The following is a 23,024-nucleotide window of genomic DNA, read 5'->3' on the forward strand; positions in this document are numbered from 1 at the left end:
TTCCGAAGACTGCATTCCCTTGTAAAGAGGCTAATATTTCTTCCACTGGAGGGTACCTCCCTTGTTCCAAATCAATATGACAATTCGTGCGTCTCAAATCCAAAACCACACGTAGAGAACCATTTTTCTTAGGAACTACATGTAATGGATTAAGGTGAATGCTTCGTGAAGGCCTAATGATCCCATCTCTTAACATATCGGTAATTTGCTGACGTACATTTTCCCTGTATCGGTAGGGAATTATATAGGGCTTAGTCACAATGGGTTTATCTGTCTTAACCTTAAAAGAATAAACAAAATCCTTACAACACCCAGGACGTTCTGAAAAGAAATTTTTATGTTTATATAGGATATCCTTAAAGTGAGTTTTTACTGTATTATCTATAAAATCAAGACTACTTTCAAGTGACTTAACACACTCAGAAAACAATACATCATCTTTTGAATCCATCAAATTTTGTGTAACTTTCGTTAGTTGATTATTTAATTTATCGCTTTCTGAACTTACAGAAACATTATTCAATACATTAGGCACATTATTATACTGACAAGCAATATCATCTGATTTTGGGATCAGTTTCTGAACGATTTCCTGAGGTATGCCGGGTATAGTTAACGTTTGATTTCTAAAATCAAGCATGACACGCAATTGAGATAATAAATCTAAACCAATAATTAATTTTTCATTCAATTCCTTTATCACTAGAATAGGGATTGATATTTCAAAATCTTGAATAGATATTGTCACACGAGTAATTCCAGCTACTCTCTTTTTATGTTTGCCAGTAAAATCGACTATAATAAGATTCTCAGCCTTTTGTAATTTAGAATTCGAGTAATTACTAGTAATTGCTTTCCATGATGAATATGATAATAGAGAGGCGTTTGCGCCTGTGTCAAGTAGAGCTTCGGTGCTTAACCCATTGATTTTGACAGGTATTTTAGCTGTACTGTATGATTTTAAAAATACAAAATTTTCTTCAATATCAAAACCATCATTGACATTATCATCTTCGGACCAACAACGATTTACTACAGGCATAAATTGATACTGACATCTATTAACTGCTATTTCCGAATAATTATTTACAGATACGTCATTTAAAAGGTCGTTTTCATCATTAACATGAACACAAAAATTTGAAGATAAATGTTCATAAGAATCGATAGCTGATATGGGTTTGACATTATCACATGAATTTGAAGGTAAATGTTCATGAGAATCTATAGCTGATATGGGTTTAACCCCTACCACATCAGCTGCAGTTAGTTTAAATTCATACTCGTGTATGCTTCCAATAAAGTACATTGTACTGCACAATCGTGATTATGTCCCGTATTGTTATTCTGTACAAGAATTGTGTCATTCTCTTGATTTTGATGCGAAGTGCCATCTCTTGAATTACGACTACGTCTATCCATGTAGTTTACTGTATTCCTTGAATTTCGCCATGTATTACGTCTATTTTTGAATCTATTTTGGTTATATGGTCTAACATACGGATTGCCACGATTAATTAGGTTAGGCGGATTTCCAACATATCTTTGCCTATTTTGCTCGTTCGGATTGCTTAAATTCACTCAATTTAGGTTGTGTTCCGTATCATTCGCATTACGGATATTTAGATTACGAACAGGTACAAAGTGATCTGAATTATTTTTACTTTTACCTACTCCCGCTTGATGATTCTGAGCGTGGTATTGAGTTTCATAACATTGTACAAGCATTAATAAATGATTAAAACTCATACACTGGGTAGAAAACAGGATCTGTTGTAGTTTAAACGGTAGCAAATTTCGAATTGATGCAATTACTCTAGATTCCGATTGCAACGGATTTACGACTTTTAATTCGTTATATGTATTTACAACAAAATCAACAACAGATTTGTGCAAACGAGGATTGAAAGGTTGATTTCTAATCGTGGCATCTCTGTTTGCAAGCAAAAAGTCATTTTCGTAATTTGCAATCAGCGCAGTTTTAAATTCATCATATGTATTGACGTGATCTCGTACTGCTTTAAACCATAAAGAACATGGTGGGAGTAATAAATGAGGGATTAGTTTCATATATTGCGATTTATCTATACACATTATATTGCACTCATCCTGAAATTTTTCTAGGAAAGAAGTAGCATTTTCGTTACATTTACCACTGAACTTACTCATAGCACGTATTTCACTCATCTTTACACTTAACTTTACCTTTCTTTCATCTTTCCGTGTTCGTGTTGAGTGACAATTCCTACCTACTGCATGATGTGTAGTTCCACCGTCTCTTTTCCGCCCATCTGTATTCCTTGGATGGATTCCTTCCAAAATAATGTCCTCATCGGATGGATTACTAGAAGATGAGATAATGTGAGGTCCACATTGATCTACTACGGGTGAATGCGAGGTCATCTCCTGTGAACAAGGGAACTCTAAATGATCATTAACCATGTTGTTGTGGTATGCGTTGTCCTTAATCTGTAGCATCCTGATTTCCTCTTGTAATGCAGATATCAACTGAGTATTCGCACGTATTTTGGTAGAATTATCCGTGACCTGAATCTTTTGTTGCCGTACAGAAGATTCTATTACTTCCAAATCCTTTTTTACACCATTGACCTCTTGAATAACATGGTTGTAATTATCCTGGCAATCTTCAGATACCCTTCTAAGCTTTTCATCGAACTGTGAGGTGATGTCACTCATCGCCTGGATAATAGATTGTTTCGTCTCTTCGGATGTCTGCTCCAAACGTTTACTTAATTCCTGATACTGTTTGCCGGATTCCTCGGATTTTCGCTCCACCGTCTGTTTTAATTCCTCATACTGTTTGCTGGATTCTTCGGATTTCCGCTCCATCGTCTGTTTTAATTCCTCATACTGTTTGCTGGATTCTTCGGATTTCCGCTCCATCGTCTGTTTTAATTCCTCATACTGTTTACTGGAAGTCTGCTTTAAATTTTCCGACATCTGGGCTAAACTTTGTTCCAATCGTTGTTCTTGTCTCTGTAAAACCATTAAGATTTTGTCTTCTAACGATAACATTTCGGGTACAACAGGAGCTGGATTTTGTTCTTCGTTACCACTGTCATCAGTTTCTTTCTCCATTACCTCACCGATCATCATTTTTCTTGTGATTATTTTACCACTTCTAAGTATAGTAAAGTTCGTAGTCATGAACCTTATTACTGAAGTAAATTCCCCCTTACTTTGTACTTCAGGATATGAATTTACAAAGTTCCCGGGTGAGGTAAACCAAAAATTTTACAACGACTCACCAAAGGTAGTCGTCAACCTGGTTCGGCTAATGATATAAGTAAATCTTGAGTGGTAATAATTGTTTACACACAAAAATATCTTCAATAATTATATACACTATTATTTTCACATTTTCTATCGAAATTACAAGTCGATGATCGGTATTAAATGGTTTATTAGTTGATACTCTTTTAACGTATTTTCACTCAAACTGTCTTGCAAACATACATGTTGATTAGGTAACTATAAACAACTACATAGCAATGAATTATACAATAATGCATATTTCTTTACATATATTAAAAACATTCTTCTTTTATTTTAAATTAACATTATATCAAGTATATTGCTTGAGTATGAGCACTTTCTGCCCAAGGTACAGGTAATTATTAAACGATACAAAGTATCTCGTTGTAAACTTGAAGGAATTTATTGCGATCATTTCTCCATCAACTAGCTGTACAGCCAGGACAGTTTTCTGTGCATAGTATCTATCAGTTGTGCTCTGTTTTATCTATCTACATTAGAGATGCAAGGGCTCGGAAAAAAAACGGCTTTTTTGGGAAAAAAAACTCGGTTTTTTCTGCTTCGCTTTTTTGCTTGGGAAATTTTGGGCTTTTTTGAAAATTCTGCTTTAAATTGATAAACCAGATTTTGTTTCGCTTCTCTACAACACAAAAAGTCATTTAATTAGTGGTTGATGCCGATAATAATATAAAGCCTCGAAAATAAACCATGAATTTCGAAAAGATATTTCAAACAGTTTTACTTCTCAACATATTTACATTATGAATTCCAAAGGATTAACCAATGTATATAATAAGATTTTTTTTAACCTCCTACATACAAAAGTAAGCAGGGTTGGCAAGAACCATGGTTGTTTTTGAAAATGCCAAAAACCCGTTTTTTGGGGGGAGTTTAAACTCGGCTTTTTTGGTTTAAACCAGGTTTTTTTGGGTTTAGATATTTTGCTTTATGTATTTATATTACATATTGACAGAAATAAGTTTATTTCGCCTTGGTGTTATTATGCAACAACGGGGTTATGCTGGAAGAGGTCACATAAGCTTAAAGAAGTGCGGTCAGTAAATTTCTTAAATTGAGAAACTCCCACCCTAGCCATCGGGAAAATCCCGTCATTACTCTAAATGTAAAACAATAACGGAAAAAATTCTGTTATTGCTTTGCATGTAAAATTTAAAGGTCAACGTATCATAATCAGTACGCTAAAACTGAGGTATTAAATTACAAATTTAGTGCGTACATATCATTGAAAATACAATCCAAGCTAATGTTGGAAGCTACGTAGGCAATCGATAAATTTTGTCAATTTATATCAGTATACTTAAGCAATCTTGGCTTCTTTATAAAACAACAGGCATTCAGGCAAGCAGAAATATACAATTTAGTTTCGTTTCGTATGTTCAGGCTTAACATCCTTACGTAATACCGAGGTTATCAAGGAGAAGACTTTCGCTTAAAGTGACATCCGAACCGCTACTTTGTTTACGCATGAAAGAAGGGTTGTGGTTCGACCGAGAATTGAACATGGGACACCTTGATTAAAAGGTGAAAAGGAAATAAAACTAATGCAGATGGTTTGATGTATGGAAACGTCACCATGACGTTCACACGATTCGCATTTTTCGTACCTTTTATTTTTTTTCGGTTTAAAACAGTTGTTTATTTTTTAAAAAAAGAAGAAAAACAGCTGGTGTAAACCAGCCAACCCTAAAAGTAAATACTTCTTTTAAAAAAATACTCAAATAAGTAGCAAAATTTTATGTAGTATTTTTACTTCAAAATATTCCATACCCTCTTTTTGGAACAAAATAAAATTAAAATAAAACATAAGAAAAATACTTAGATTTTTATGATACACTTAAAGGCTGCACACCTAGAGCTTTTGGTTTTGTATATTCTTGAAATTCTACAGTTTTATATAAGCACCACCACGGTTTATTCATTCCTCAAGTTTTCTGTATTTTCAACAAGAGGGATTGAACATAAAGGGTGTGAGATAAGAACATGGTAACCCATAATTTTACTATTTTAAGAAATTAGAAATTTTCTGCTGCACAAACCATTTTGAAAGTCGGAAAGCTGATTTTTCACATAAGTCTATACATGAGGGATTAAACGAAGCGGTATGCGTTGCTGCCTATCGGATGCTGTGTAACTCAGCAATTGAAAATTTTTTAGTTACCATGTTCTTGGCTCACACCCTTCATATCATTATGGAACTCTCCCCACCCCACCAACACACACACACACAAAAAAGGACTACGGAATATATTTAAGTTAAGATAAATACAACTGCACAACAAACATGATTGACTGGAGCTTTTGCGCTTCTATCGAGAAGTCCGGAATTCAACTCAGCATTCGACCATTCTGACAAAACTTTTCTTCATTCCATCTATGAAGTACAAATAGTGCGTGTACTGTGAGTTGGCTGACTTCATTTCTTATTGTTTTTAAATCGTTATTATTACTAACTAGCAGCGTTCACCCCGCTTCGCTGCGGTCACCCCGGAACGCAATAAACTTTGTTACTTAGATAATTTTTACTTTTTCGCTTTCAAATTGCAGTAAATGTTAACATTATAGCGCCTGTCATTTATGTTAACTCGCCGAGTGACACGGTCATGCGGGTTGCATATAAATACGTTTATTTTTATACCTATGATGAACTAACAAAGGATTTGTACGTTATGGACACTTGAATGGTCAATTATCTCAAGACACTGGTAATTAAAAATTAAAGTGATATGATAAAAACCATCTAGGGTCCAAATCCTAATAACCCCCCAAAAATGAAAGAAATTGGTTCAGCCGTATTAGCGTGATGAGCTAACAAAGGATTTGTGCGTTCTCTTTTATATAATAGATTACCAGCAGTGACGGTTTTGCGAGGGTTAGGGGGGGCGGTCTTTCGGACTGAAGCCTGTTCCCCAAAATTACGGAATGTCTAAAACAAACGAAATATCTATTAGTTATGCCTTTACTCATTAACTTTAAATGCCGTCAAATAAAAATTACGAATGTTTAGAAAAACTAAACATTAGTAAGAAAAAAACCCTCTCAAAATACTTTTCTAAATCCGCCACTGATTCTCAGTATAAAATGATCTTCAATGTTGTATCCGGAAGATTATCGGTAAATATATAAACGAAACGAAATACAGTATTAGTTATGCCTGTACTCATAAACTTCAAGCTCCTCCCAAATAAAATTAGGAGATTTTAGAAAATGAAACAATCAGAGAAACCCGTCCCAAAGTACGTTTCTAAATCCGCTACTGATTATATATTTGTATAAATTAGTATTCAAGGTTGTATCCGGAAAATTATTGCTAAATCGTTGCACAGCTACAGTATAACAGAAATGTGGAAGTACGGTTAGACGGATATATTGAAAAACGTACGCTTTGACGGATATATAGAAAAACGTAAGTTTAACTTCTGCGTTAGAAGCTAGAGTACTAAGCTCTTATAAATGAAACAGACGACAAACTGAAATGATATCGAGAAGAAAAAATATCGATAACTCAAAAGTTAAAATAAAGTTAAATAGCCTCTAAAATTGCCCTCAAATACTACATTCTTCATGTTAGCTTTAATTCGTAAAACATGTGCTCCATCCATCTTAATGGTGAATTTTAGAGCGAAATATGGCATTTAGGTCATGGAGTTCTTATCTAAGTATAGAATATACTATAAGAAAGCTATTTAGATAGAAAAATCATGAAAATGAAAAAAGCCAAAATTTCCAAAATTCTCGTTTTTTTTCCCAAAAAAGCCGGCTTTTTATGTGAAAAAAACAATCGCTTCAAAAAAGCCGGCTTTTTTGCATCTCTAATCTACATACAGGCAATCTTCGGAATTTCTGTTATATTCCACAAATATCTTTACCGTAAAAGAACTAACTAACTCTATAGCCTAAAGAAACACGGGGTTCAATGCCGCGTTCATAATACCTCTCCAATGACTTCTGTCCTTACCCAACTGAAACCAGTTTCTACTTTATATTTCTGTTTCTGCAAACATGTCTCGAATTTTTCTTTTCCTATTATCTTCAAGTACATTAATTTAAGCTTTCAAAAAATCGCGTTTCTCTCTTCTAAACATTTCGGAACGAAACATCTGATGTTAACGAAATTTTGTGTAGTTATATCGTTCGGATTTTGTAGCCAACGCATTTTACCTACTTTCCGTTCTCCGTTAGTTTGGTGCATTCCTGGTCGAATCATAAGTTGTTCCTACGCATTTCCACTTGTCCCAGTTTTTCTCTTGCTGAAATCCCTAATTTGAACCCAAGTATCCTCAGCATTAGTGCTCTCAAAACCTTCTAAAGATGAGAAACTATTACACTTCAATCTGGTATTTCCCTCTAGTGTGGTTCTCCTCTAATTTCTTTAAACTAAACCTCTCCGCTTTCAGATTTTGAATAGTCTCTTTATTCAACGATAATCGGTACTGCCAGATGGTGATCAGTGTCACACTCGGGTCTTCTAAAGGAGTGAACATCAATTGTGCTAGACTGTATTCTTGTATCTACTGAAACGTGATCAATTTGATTGTGTGTTCTTCCATCTGCCGAGGTGCATGTGTATTTATGAACGTTGCGATGTGGGAATTTTGTACTATTCACGATAAGGTTTTCAGATGTGCCAAAGTTCTAACCCCGTTGTCATTACTTTCCTTATGCAGACTTACTTTTCCTATAACCGGTTTGAAAATATCCTGTTGCCCTACCTTCGCATTGAAATCCTCTAATAGAATTTTCATATGGTATCGCGGGACTTGATCGAATATTCGTGATACTTCTTAAAAAGTATCTTTTATATCGTCATCCTTACCTTTCTTGGAGCATATTCATTTAAAACAATGTCACACCACCGATCCCTAAGAGTAATAAAGAATGTCTATCATTAACAAGTTCAACCCATTTAATTGTTGATATTAAAAGAATCGAAATTAAAATGCTATTTGTGTGGTCACATACAGAATAAAATTTAATGTTTACAATTATTACTGGAAATTATTGCTGTCCCCCATTTCGAATAGATTCATAATGTATTAAAATGTCATTTCTTATCGATAGTATGAAAGGTTACAAATAGTTATACTGTAAATTTTCATAACTGATCTCCAAGTGGATCTGTAGTATACCAACCAAAAATAGTTTTGTCAAGTTTAACTGAAAGTCCAAAATACACCTCTTGAAAACATATCTTATTTGTAAAATAAAAAAAAAATCGCTTTTGGCTGTTGCAAGGATCTGCCCAAGCGGCATGATAAAAAAAAAAACCGACATAGCATAACTCATTTAAAGGGTTGCGCCCTTTATTCGGGTTCGGGGAAGTGTTCCATTTGTATTATAGAAGGCAATAAGAATTTTGGTTGTTCTAAAGGATTTTTTCTAGCGTAACAACAAAAGCTGCTTCTCTAATATGCAGAAAAGGAAGGAAAAGCTTGGTGTGGTGAGTGTAGGGAGGCTCCGAATTCTACTTTGCCCCGGGCACCGAAATCTCTAGCTACGGCTCTGCTGTTCACACCACTTTGCCAACTGAAGAACCACACTCTTAGAGGCTTTCCATTGACATAAAGAAGATGGAAGCCATCAAGAAAGTGGTAAAATACGTTCCAGAGATAGACTTCTACAACGGACTATTACAGTGGCCTACTACATCCAAAGAAAACAATCAGGTGGATGAAATGGAATGCCATGGGTTTCACAGTAACATTTCCAGTGAAAAGCAATGTTTGTAGTTATGTTTCTTTAATTTCTTATTGTTTTGCTTTGTATGGTACTCTAATGTGATTCTTCGTACATTATAATCTTGTATTTCATGACAAAATTTATTATTATTATTATTACTTGTGTGTTTCAACACACGCAATCTTCATAATTTGCATAAAGGTGATATGTGTACACAGTGGCGTATTTAGGAGGGGGCCTCCGGGCTTAAGCCCCTCCCGAAATTTTTCTTACTATAGTAAAGTATATGAAATATTTTGCAGAATTTTCACATTTTCAGGCAAAGCCCCCCCCCTGAAAGTTAGCAAAGCCACCCCGGAAACAAAATCGTAAATACGCCACTCTGTGTACATATTTTAAAATTATTTTTCTGAATACTCATAGGCAAACTGCACATTTCAACCTATTTTTATTTTCAAGAAAAACTACAAGAATAAATCACGGTTATTTGCTGGTTCTACAATATGAATTTACAGGTGCAAATCAGCTTTTTTTTTTTTCGTTTCCTGTAAGATTTCATTTTTGTCAAATACTACATTTTTGTTTATGCCGATGAGGGCGAGGGAGGCTTGGGTTCGATTCCCGGCGGGTTCTCAAGTGGTTCGGAGTCCACGTTAATCAGTAGGTCCACGTCTCATATAGCCTCGCTGCTGAACGGGACGTTAAACTCAAAGTCAACTCAACTCAACTCAATTGAAAGATGTACTGCGTTGTGTTGTGAGAAGAGTGTCATTAGCAGCAGCTATCCAGCTTACTTGAGTTGAGTTGAGTTGATTTTGAGTTTAACGTCCCATTCAGCAGCGAGGCTATATGAGACGTGGACCTACTGATTAACGTGGAATCCGAACCACATGAGCTCCCATCAGGAATCGAACCCGGGTCTCCCACGCCAAAGGCCAACTTACTTCATATCAATTGTACTTTTTCAAACTGCAGAAAAGAATGTGTTTCACAAAAAATACATGGACTAAATCAGTGACGTAGCGAATAGGGAAAGAACCGCCCTGGGCGGAAATATCTAAGGTTCGATACAAATGAGTGCTGAAGTTTTTTTTTTTTTGAAAGAATAAACAACTGAAAATTTTGACATCTAATCTATCTAAAAAGAAGGAAATTCGAAAAAAAAAATTGTGAGTGTTTCTAGCTTTCGATATCGATGAATTAATTCTCAGAAACCCTACTGTCTACACGCCCCCGCCAAGTGAACTTTGTGGTGGACAAACACCGTGTGCGTGGGTTTTCTCGGGGTTCCCCCCTTTCCTTCCACTTTCTTCATTCCACCATTTCATTCATTACTCATCATCACCGTCTCCTTTAGCCTAACCGGCGGCTGCTTAAGTTTAGAGTTGCCCCTCCAGTCCAGATTTGCCCTTGGACTTTGCAACATACAAAAAACAGTGCGTAAAGTATTAAAAATTGTCACATTTCACTTAACTTCAGTACTCCGTGGGCTTCACAAAAATTTAAAAGGTTTTCTTCATTATTTTTGCTCATCCGTTACACCTGTTCGCCATATTCGCCATATTCGCCATATTTTACAACTACCATGCTGCTGAAACCTTCCGCGAATGCTTCCGCATCCGGCAAATAGTACTAACTTCCATATATCTTTTCTCGTATTAAACATAACTCTCCTGCCAAATTTACATTCCTAAACATCAAATAAAAACTTCAAATTATCATTTCTTACCTCATTTCTCGTATAAATTTTCCTGATTTTTATAAAAAGCGGAGGGGTAACTGGAAACTTAACCCTAACCGGCATAACCCTGGGACGTAAAACTCAACGATTTCATTTCATTTCATTTTTCCTATAATACTGTCTACACAAACAAAACTCCTTTTCCGCGATAGTGGCAGAAAGATGAAATGTAAAATACTTTACAATGTCTAAGTACAATAGAAAAAATACAGAGGGCAGGAAGACGAACATCTAAACAGTTTGGAAATAAAGCATGCAAAAACGAATCTAAAGAAGATAAAGTATTGACATGTTTAATTGCAAATCAAATATTTATGCAAAAGCGAATCAAATATCTGATGAATCAAAGTAAGATTATCCAAAAGGGAAATAAGAATGGTTCGATACTACCAACAGTTCTAATTACTCAAGCAATTAAAATGAAAATGGATTTCCCAGTAATAGTTTTCCTGTTACATGTATTCTGTCTCTTTTCTCATAACTGTATCTATTTAACTCTTAAAAATCACATCATGCTACACAGTGATTCGAACCAGGGCCGTATCCAGGGGAGCCGGGCCCCCCTAAAATTTTCACGGCAGGCTTGCAAATGAACTATAATATGGTTGGATCGCCCCCCCTACATTTTTGGGCTAGCTACCGGTCTGATCCGAACTCGTGGGAAAAAATCCCATATTGTGGGATTTTTTGAAGATGATTTCTAGAAATGGGATGAAGGGAAATTAATTGTAATTAGTGAATTAATTCGTAAAACTTGGCGTTGCGTGTTACTTGCCACTATTGGAATTTCGTGTTACTTGCCACGGCTACCTTATCGCATATTTATTTATCTATGACAGCGTGTCCGTTGTCATGCATCTGCATCTAGATTTGACCTTGAGGGGATGGGAGTAATTTAACTGTGTTGTTTTATCTTGGCTGGATAGCTCATCCTAGTTTCTTATAACAGCGAAACACACTTCCTTCCACAATTTCTTCTTTATATATATTTCTTCTTTAACGCTGGGGGTATCTCTATTTCCTCAATTAATTTTTCATAGTCTTTATCACTAATTAAAGACATGCTAGTCACTAATCAAAGAGTGTATTAGTTTCCTTTGCGAACACTTCTTTTCACGCGCTACACACGGAACGAACTGTTATGTGAAAAACTTGTAGAAAACATTTATTTTTTACCTTTCTACTCGGAAATATCTCGGGTACTTTTCTGTTGCCGTCGCCTCAGTGAGCGGACTCCCATAAAATTCAATGCATTTTTAGATGTTGCGCAACTGTTCCGTCGTCGAGCTGTTGCCCTGCTGTCACCCTGCTTAGCAACACCTCGGCAACTTTTCTGTCGCCGTCGCCTCAGTGAGGGGACTCCCATAAGACTCAATGCATTTAGCCAGAGCAACAAGATAGTTGCCCGACAAAATGTTGCCAGTGAGCGGTAGGCCTAAAGCAACAGCTTGGCGACGAAACAGTTGGGCAGCATCTAAAAATGCATTAAGTCTCACGGGAGTCCGCTCACTGCAGCGACGGCGACAGAAAAGTTGCCGCGGTACATCCAAGCAGAGAGATAAAAATAATAGATGTTTTCTACAAGTTTTTTCACATAACAGTTCGCTCCGTGTGTAGAGTATGAAAAGAAGTATTCGCAATGGAAGCTAATACATATATGTCTTTAATTAGTGGTAAAGACAATGAAAAATTGAGGAAATAGAGAAACACCCAGCGTTATATAAAAAGGAAAGTATGCAAGAATATTTAGATATAAATTGAGAGAAGAAATTGTGGGAGAAAGTGTGTTTCGTTATTGTAAGAAACTGGAATGAGCTTCCCAGCCAAGAAAAAAATAACACAGGTATTTCCACAGGAGTCTATTACATTTTGAAATGAAAATGAAATGAAACCTTGGAGTTTTGTCCCACGGTTATGCCGGATAGGCTAAAGGAGACGGCGATGATGAGAATGAATGAAATGGCAAGATGAAGAAAATGGAATGAAATGGAAAAACTCATCTACACGGTGTATGTCCACCACAAACCCCACTTATAATCATTATGACGTGCTACGCGCAAGTGACAAGGTTCCTATTGGAACCACCTAGGAGTATGGATCGAATGAGATGTAATATATAAATCATTGCGTTTCTCCCATGCTTTCAGGTGGCAAAATGAGCGCTCGAATTACTGAAGAACTTCAATTGTTTGTGTAGATTTGCAAGAATACTCCTTTCATCAGAATCTTGCTTTGTTTCTTGTATTTCGTACGAGTTTTGTGACACGCATAAATGTAACAAGGCAGGGGCGCCACTTAGGGGGGGCAGGGAGGGGCATTAGCTCCCCCCAAGTTTAAGATTTATATAGATTTTATCAACAGAATAGTAGCAAATCAGTGAAAAACGTGAAATTTTACTTATTTCAAGGGATCTTACCCCCAAGCCAAATTTGAAATGACGCTTCTGTAACAAGGTTCCTATTTCTTAAATCAGAAATTTTCTTTGTTTCTTGCGTTTTAGGTGATTGACTTGCTTTGAAAATTGCTTGGGAAATTACTCCCACCCTCTCAAGGTCAAATCTAGATGCAGGTGCGTGGCAACGGACACGCTGTCATAGACAGATAAATATGCGATAAGGTAACCGTGGCAACTAACACGAAATTCCAATAGTGGCAAGTAACACCGTGGCAAGTAACACGCAAACAAAACTTGGTAAAATTTATGGAATTTTTCATATGTCTATTCCCACTGACGCCAAGAAAATTGTCGATGAATGAGTAGACAAATAAGTCTGCAATAAACTTGAAGTTAAATGCTAATTGTCAAATTTTATTAGTATAACGGGCATATTAGTGTTAGTGATTTACACAGTGGCTTGTCAAACTCAAAACAACAAGGCCCAAGAAACGGTAATTATCTAGTATTAAAAAAAAAAGTAAAATGAAAGAAAAAAAATGAAATGAAATCTTTAAGTTTTACGTCACACCGTTATACCGGTTAGGCTAAAGGAGAGGGTGGTTACGAGAAATGAATGAAATGGTGGAATAAAGAAAGTGAGAGGAAACGGGAGAACCCCGAGAAAAACAACGACCACGGTATTTGTCCACCACAAAGTCCACACGACGCGAGGTGGGATCGAACCAGGGACCCCAAGCACCGGAGGTAAACGCTCTACCACTGAGCCACCGCGCCTAAAATGAAAGAGAGGTGAAACATGAACTTTCAGAACGTTCCATAGAAAATGACTAAAGAATAAAGCTTATCTAGTTTTATTACGTGCAGTGGAAGATCATGGCACAAAAGTTTGCTATAAACTGGCAATAAAATTTACTTTATTTCAACAGCAATTTCAATTGTCTCTTTCAATTAAGGAAAACACGTGTTCATAAGATGTTTAATAAACTTAGACGTTCAAAATTCTTGAATCATTCACTCACATATTGAAGGAAACGATTGATATAGACTGATTTCAGTGCTCATGTTTTCTATTTTTTCTTTTTTAAATGTTATTAGTAGAGCGTGGGAAATTCAAGAGCAAAATTGGAATTTCTGCCTCTCGATGTAGGATTTTATAACGTTTCAAATCGGCATCATTGTGCTACAGTTCTTAGCGAAACATTTACTACTTCTGTACATACTGGATCTGTTTGTGTTTTGTTAATAGCAACACATCTGTCTTCAACATTGGGGAAGTAAGATCGTTTCTTTTCTTTTTCTTCTTTTTCTTTCTTTCTTTTTTCTTTTCTTGTTTCTTTTTTTTTTTGTTAAGCGATGTTCAAAATATGTGCGAAGTTGAAAAACAATCCTGTGCAGGATTAGGGAGAAGAGTTGTCTTCAACATTGGGAGGCGGGCAGATTTGAGGTTTATTCTAGGGAATATCAAATTCATCTCACTTTTCTTTGCGGCAATCGGACACAAATCATCACATTCCCCTTCCCCCCCCCCCCGAGAAAAAAAACTATTTCAAAACGAAGCGACAGTCGTCCCCAGTTCCAAGATTGGAGGGGACATGTCCCCCTCATCCCCCCGGAATTTGCGCCAGTGTTTACAGCACTTATGCAGTTGTAACAGTTTTTTTCCAGCGAAATTTATAAAGAAGTAAATTATTATTGGAACAAACGAATGCTTTTATACTTTTAGTGCAACAGAAATTCGTTTTCTTTTCTTTTCTTTTCTTTTCTTTTCTTTTCTTTTCTTTTCTTTTCTTTTCTTTTCTTTTTTCTTACGATGTTCTTGAAAAATATGTACAGTCATGTCCAAAATTATTGTCGCATGTCTATAAATATGTTGTTCTAGGAATATAATTTGATAAAGAATTCATCCGGTATTTCTTAAAATGTTAGTATGTGTATAATCACCAAAGACATGTATGTGGCAAATTTCATGTCAAAAGAGCAAAACTTTCTTGTCCATTTAACATTTTGTTTTACTCACTCTAATTTTCGTATTTGTAATTTTTTTTTCTTATGAAATTTACCACAAATGTACATTTCACGCTTATACACATAGTATCAGTATTAAAAGTACCGTACCCTGCAAAATCATTATCAAATTATATTCTTACAAGAAGACAGTTATAGATATGCGACAATCATTTTGGACATGAGTGTACATGAGAACTTACCCACACGATGTTAAAACCCATCGGTAGAACTTCTATCTCATGTTTGGACTATGTTTTAGCTAAACAGAAACTTTACTGTAGGAGGCAATAATAATTGTAGTCTATATATCATTAACCGTACAGTATACTATCGTGTTGCTACTGGCATAATGACTACCTTAATAAGGATATACTGTATATTTCAGTAGCAGTTTCATCTCAATAACCGACTTTTTTTTAAGCAGGCCCAGGGGCGTCATTTCAGACTTCGCTTGGGGGGGGGGCAAGAGCACCACCGACATAAGACATTCACGTTTTGTACTAGTATATTAGTAGGCAATCTATTAAAGTATATGTATTCCTCAAACTCTTGGGGGGGGACAATTGCTCCCTCCTGCCCCCCTAAATGACGCCCCTGGGCATTTCTAACTCAGTGGAGCAAATAATTATCAGTGTACAACAGTGCGGGCTGCAAGAGAAGAAGCCATTTTCATACTTAATGTTGTATTTAAAAAATAAAGAAATACTTTAAATCTTGCTTAGTATTGTAATTCTTTTTCTAAAAAAATAGAAAGGACATAAGAAAAGAAGATATATTTCTATTATTTCTTTTCAGACACCCTGCACCTTTTTATTGTAACCAGCTTTTGAATATGTAGAAACATGCTACTAGTATTAGCAATGTTTAGAACAATAGCAAGATGTATGTCTGTTGATCTGGATTTCACTGAGGACGTGTTGTTTTATGTACTCTAATCTCGATGTCGTCGTCATGACAACAGGAAATAAATATAATTATTCAGTGAGTGAAACAGACATCTTAGAAATATGTGTAAAAAGTAAACTGTACACTTCTCCCTTATATTTATTAAATCAAGTGAATAAAAGGTAATTGGTGTATTTTAATGGTTCAATATTAATGTGATTAAGAACCAGAGAAGTTTGTATCGTTATAAAGTTTCGTAATCAGGCTGTATAGTACGTGTATTTTACGCATCTGAAAATTAAAATTATAGTTATGGAATACCACATCTGAATATATCAAAGCTATTTTAATTAATTTATATAGTCTAACGATCAAGTACAGCCAACAGCAAAAGTACCCCCCCAGGCTGTGATAATTTCATTAGGTCAGGGGGGCATGGTGGCTCAGTTGTAGCGCACTTACCTCTGGTGTGTGAGGTCCGTGGTTCGATCTCCGTACAGGTAAGTTTGTGGTTAACAACATCGTGTCCGTGGGTTCTCTCGGGGAGCTCCCATCTTCTACATTTTCATTCCCCCGGTTATTCCATCATCATTCCCTTGCTTTAATTATCGTCTCCTTTAGCCTAACCGGCAAAAACGTTGAACGCTTCACTGAAATACAGTTCGGTCCAGTATTTTAGTAGTATCGCAAACGCATGGAAGGATGCAGCTCAACTTACACCTTACGTTTCAACCAGGAGACGACCGTTGGTAAGCTTGTAGAACGCCAAAACAGACTTTACCTGTGGTGTTGATGCAACCAAAAATATTTCTCCATTTTAAGATTTATTTCTATCGTTTGGATTGAGTTGTCCAATGAGTGATTTATATCAATAATATTATAATTCGTTGTGTCTGTCATGGATTATTTTATTACATACTGCATATGAGAAGAAAGAAAAAAATGCTGGTCATACATGACTTAGAAAATGGTTGAAATTAACTGAAAATATCAATTCTGGAACACTTGAAGTAAATTATTTTGTAAATATTTATCTCCAGTTATGAACCTACTCCAAATTTCCGTAATTCGTAATTCTCGTATCTTTTTCCTCGACCCCCAAGGGTGGACCTTTCATGTTGATAAGGAAACAGATTATAAAACCATATTATTCTTACGTTAGACATTAATAGACATTAGACGTTCGAGATAAATAGAATTATTTTTGCACTTTTCTATCTGAATACTATGCTATGTCTTATTTCATTGCTAAGGCTATTTGCTAAGTTCATGCATCTTTTTTATTGTAATGAATAACTGAAATATAATGATCATCATCATCATCATACCTATTCTGCCATTATTGGCAGGCCACTTGAAGCAACTGACTAGGGACGTATGCGAACCGTGACAGCTAGATGTTTATGAAAATTGTTAGCCTGACTAATTGTGGATTGCTAATCATCCTGGTGATCGTCACTCGGTGCGGAAATACTTTGTTTATCTTCTACGAATAATAAATATACCAAGCAGTGACTCCTTTCTGCAGCGCAGCAGCTCCAATGGCGTTTGTGTGAAATCGATATCTCGAATCGTTCCCGAGAGCTATAAACGAACTGTCTTGGGGTTGCAACACTATATAAAATTCTCCACGCCTTCCACACCACAGAAAGAAAGGCGGAGTGCCTCCAAAAAGTACAGAAAGAGTGTCCCCATTCGGTAAGTACCAGGTTACTTATAAACATTTTTCATTATCCCCGTTTGTCCGGCGGTTTTGGGTATAACTTAGCACAGCCTCCCGCGGGTTTTCTCGAGGTTCTCCCACTTTACCTAGGTATTCATTCCAGCATTTCATTCATTTCTCATAATCACCATCTCCCTTAGCTTTGGTGCATAATCGTGGACCAAATGAGGATATAGAAGATGAAAACTGGTGGTGAGCAGCCAGAATTCCAGACTATTGTAGGTATATCATGATTACTATAAACTTCCAGAATTATATAAATAATAGCTTAAATCATTTTCATCAGTAAAAAAAGGGAAGACCTAGCGTGGGACATTACTAAATTTGACATTTATAGTTACTACATTGCTATTTTTAAGTATTTAATACATTAGGATGGTCCAAAATTTGGAAAAGTTAAAATTTTACAGTGGCACCCCCTAAATTTATTCTCCCTTACAAATAAATAAAACATGCAAAATTTCAAATCAATAGCTCAATATTTAGAGGTTGCGCAATCGACTTAGCGAAGTTCAACAAATTCGCAAAATTTTGTTGAATTTTGCGAAGTTCAACAAAATTATTGTTTTATTGTCACTGTATTGACAATGCAATACACTCTGCTTTTGTGCATTTGTTTTCCTATATCTAGTTCATGCCATTTTTAATTACAAATCAATTATGCCACTGTAGGAAATGTTCCACAAAGGATGAATAAATACTGTCTTATTATGTTATATTCGTTTTTCATTCCCTTTGCTGCCATTACAAATAATGTAAAGTTTACAATTTTTAAACAATATTCACTGCAATGACGAATTGTTCCCACCTACTTTACAAGTTTAGCAAAAAAAAAAAAAAAAAAAGTTGGTTTCGTCACAATTGATAAGTTGGAGTCGCACTTTATTTGTTTAACGATTATAATCCAGGCACACCACAGTTGGTGCGACATTTGGTGGCAGCAAGCTGATAATACCGAATTATAGCGGTTGATTGTTCCCGTTTGGTTACCAGAACAAAAGCTAAAAGTGTGGTGGTGCAATGTTGACTTGGACTGTGGTGTGATAGTGAGTTTGTGATAAAATTGATATATACTTCGTTACTGTCATGGCAGAAACCACTAGAAATAAGACTAGCCTTTATTTAGTGTAAACAGATAAGGGAATTCTGACCGGAAGTAAACTACCTTCGAATGACGATGTTTTGCGTGTATTTCTTGCCATCATCTAAGCTTTAAAAATATCCATAATAGTGTTACAGATGTTATACGAGAAACTGTACAATTTTGGGAAATAGCTCGTATTCCAATTTGTAAGGAAAAGCATGCAATTTCGAAACTCGAAAAATTTAGGGATCTACCAATAGACAAATTTAAAGAAAAGAAAGAATCGAATATCTACTACACAGAAAGAGAATGGAGCTGGATTTGTTGCAAGTTTGAATAATTTATTTGAAACAGCACATGAAGATGGACTAATCAAAAATAAGAAAGACAAGGACTCTCTCATCGCTCAGAGGGAAGAGGAACGACGTAGTTGTATAGTGACAGTAGATAGAACTCTTGCTCAAAAGGAAGTCAAGACGGCAAACAAGAAGCTACGAAGAACTCTTGCTCAAAAGAAAGACAAGATGTCAAAAAAAAAAGCTATGAAGAACTCTTGCTCAAAAGGAAGTCAAGACGGCAAACAAGAAGCTACGAAGAACTCTTGCTCAAAAGAAAGACAAGATGTCAAAAAAAAAGCTATGAAGAACTCTTGCTCAAAAGGAAGTCAAGACGGCAAACAAGAAGCTACGAAGAACTCTTGCTCAAAAGAAAGACAAGATGTCAAAAAAAAAAAGCTATGAAGAACTCTTGCTCAGAAGGAAGTCAAGACAGCAAACAAGAAGCTACGAAGAACTCTTGCTCAAAAGAAAGACAAGATGTCAAAAAAAAAGCTCTGAAGAACTCTTGCTCAGAAGGAAGTCAAGACAGCAAACAAGAAGCTACGAAGAACTCTTGCTCAAAACAAAGACAAGATGTCAAAAAAAAAAAGCTATGAAGAACTCTTGCTCAGAAGGAAGTCAAGACAGCAAACAAGAAGCTACGAAGAACTCTTGCTCAAAAGAAAGACAAGATGTCAAAAAAAAAGCTATGAAGAACTCTTGCTCAGAAGGAAGTCAAGACGGCAAACAAGAAGCTACGAAGAACTCTTGCTCAAAACAAAGACAAGATGTCAAAAAAAGCTATGAAGAACTCTTGCTCAGAAGGAAGTCAAGACAGCAAACAAGAAGCTACGAAGAACTCTTGCTCAAGGGAAAGACAAGATGTCAAAAAAAAGCTATGAAGAACTCTTGCTCAGAAGGAAGTCAAGACAGCAAACAAGAAGCTACGAAGAACTCTTGCTCAAAACAAAGACAAGATGTCAAGAAAAAAAGCTATGAAGAACTCTTGCTCAGAAGGAAGTCAAGACAGCAAACAAGAAGCTACGAAGAACTCTTGCTCAAAAGAAAGACAAGATGTCAAAAAAAAGCTATGAAGAACTCTTGCTCAGAAGGAAGTCAAGACAGCAAACAAGAAGCTACGAAAACATGAATTGATGGAGGTAAAGTACTAGTTCTAACACTGGCTCTAATGCAGCTATTTGTTTCGAGCAATAGTGACAGTAGCAGTAATTTGGAATCAAGTAAAACCTACTATGATGACGAATGCTAACCCACGCTGCAGCATGCACTCCAGAAATCCTCAAACACAGAACGAAAGCAAAAAACCCGGAAGAAAGTTGTTACTCTCGAACTTGTTTCTATGTTAGATAGATCGAAATTAACTGTCAGAGAAATAATTTTCGTTATAGCAACGGCTAAAGGCTAGGGCCATAATCTGGACAAAGTTACCTCAGTCATTCATCCATCAAACGAGCTCGCAAATGCAATCGTCTTGAGTCAGATGACATCTTAAAGAGCAAATTCCAAGCAACAAGCGCCCTCGTTGTCCACCGGGATAGCAAAATTCTACCAGACATAACAGGAAAAGAAACCATCAATCGTCTACCTGTAATAATATATGGCATGGGAAAAAAAATCAATTGTTCGGAGTCCCAAAACTGAAATTTGGAACAGGACAAGCTCAAGCCGATGCCGTGCTAGGTGCATTGTGGTCATGAGATATTTTTGAACAGGTAAATGCTTTGAGTTACGATACAACTTCCAGCAATACTGGTCGCTATAGCGGCGTTAGTATCATAGTAGAGCGGAAAATTAGAAAAGCCTTTTGTATTTAGCTTGTCGTCACCACATACTGGAGATAGTTTTGACTGCAGTTTTTAAGGAATGTATGCACGGAGACGTAGTAATCTTCCAGTCCAGACGTAGCAATATTCAAGCGTTTTAATGAAGCTTGGAACAATGTGGATCACATACGCTATGGCTCAGCAGAAATAAATATAGATTGACCAATATTAAGGATGAACTTATAGATTTCGCATGTAGCGATCTTCAATGTAACCAGACAACGGACGAGTATCGTGAATTATTGGACTCACTTATATTATGTATATTATATTTCTTGGGGGAATCCCGCCCCGTGGAGTGTATCTTGAGGCACTCGGAGCTATTCACCAACGCCAGGTGGATGTCAAAGACACTACGCATTCAAAATATGGCTTTTTAGAGACCAATTCAACCTTACTCATCAAGAAGAAAAAGGGTTTATTACTTTGCTTACGTTCCTTGTTAAAGTTTATGTGAAAGCGTGGTTCCTATCACCAGTTGCTGCATCTGCTCCAAGAAATATCTCGAATTGGTCATCTCTGGTACTTGAGCGAACAGGGTGCCAAGATCAAGAATTTCGTGACGAGGAACACGATTCAGTTTTTTGAACGTCAGAGTATTCGAACAACATTTCTTGCACAAAATTCGGAAACATGGAAATCCAACACTGACTACTTAGCTGATTATGAAGTAGTTAAATACTAGCAAGTAGTTACTGATCATGCAGAACACAGTTGCCCTCATACCAGAGTATAACGAAATTATCACGAAGGACGAGGAAGAGAAACAGTACCTACTTCAAGTCAGTGGCGGATCCAGTGGGGGCGATCGGGGCGATTGTCCCTCAGAAGAGGAAACTTTCTTATTTTATATATAAATAAAACAGAGTTTGGAGCTCTTAAAAGTAGTTCTAAGTAGCAGTATTACAACCCACCGCCCCCCCAGAAGTCCGTCCTGGATCCGCCCCTGCTTCAAGTTGCTACGGAAAACAGGAAGTAATATCCTGACTGCTCAAAGAATACCCTATCTAAGTAAACTCAATATGTGGAAGTGAACTGTAAAACTAGAGTGAACAAACAAACTTTACAAAACTTTAATAATACAAATATAATTAGAAATAATGTGCTTTTATGTGTAATTGTGCAATATGTATATAACAAAGTGTATAACAAAATGTATAACAATATAGTACCTATATGTATACCAATGTGTATATACCAATAAATTCAGAATTCCAATCGGCTTGCGCAACCTTTAAATATTGTAAAAATTTAAAATCTTACCAGTGTATCTATTTTCAGTAGCGGAATAAATGTTAGAGGTGCTGCAAGTGAAATTCGGGAAAAATATTTTTCGCTAATTTTTGAACTAACCTAAAGTACACATTCTCTTTTCATAATAATAAAGAAAATTTTATTAACGAAAATGGTTTTATACCAACACTTAATCAGAACAAATTAATAAAATTGGAATAACATATTTATTTGTGAGTAACGGAGACCTCTTCTTATTTTTCTCAGAACATGAAGAATGTCTAAAATGAAAGCAGCTATTCCATACTTTGAAAATTTGTATGACCATGGTAACTCACGTTACGTAATGACGTATATTTTGAAGAATACCAACCACAAATAAATTTAAAAGCTCCGCTTTTTTTATTAAGGAAAGCTGTCATATTTATACAGATAATTACCAAATATCGTCATTTGATATGATGCAGCAAACCTATAAGAAAAGAAAATACCATAGTAACTCACCTTACAAATTGACAACCCAGTCACTCTGTGCCTGATTTGGGGATGCTTTTTAGAGTGAAACTGAGTGCCTTCCACTCACCATCTAGAATGAGTGGGAATGATTTAATATTCATATGCGAGAGGTTTACCAAATGGGAATTAATACAAATAAGAAAACATTAACTTCATTCGATTAATAACAACTATATTTCTCATAAATAAGATTTTATGACTGCAAGTGTTTGTGATGCGTTAATGACGGATAATTGGAATATTTACCAGACGAGTATTGCTATGATCGAGTATTGAGCCTTTGAGCCCTGAGTAGGAGTAACA

This window comes from Thermobia domestica, chromosome 16, assembly GCF_964235325.1.
Source record: "Thermobia domestica chromosome 16, izTheDome1.hap1.1, whole genome shotgun sequence".
In the NCBI taxonomy this organism is placed as follows: Eukaryota; Metazoa; Arthropoda; class Insecta; order Zygentoma; family Lepismatidae; genus Thermobia; species Thermobia domestica.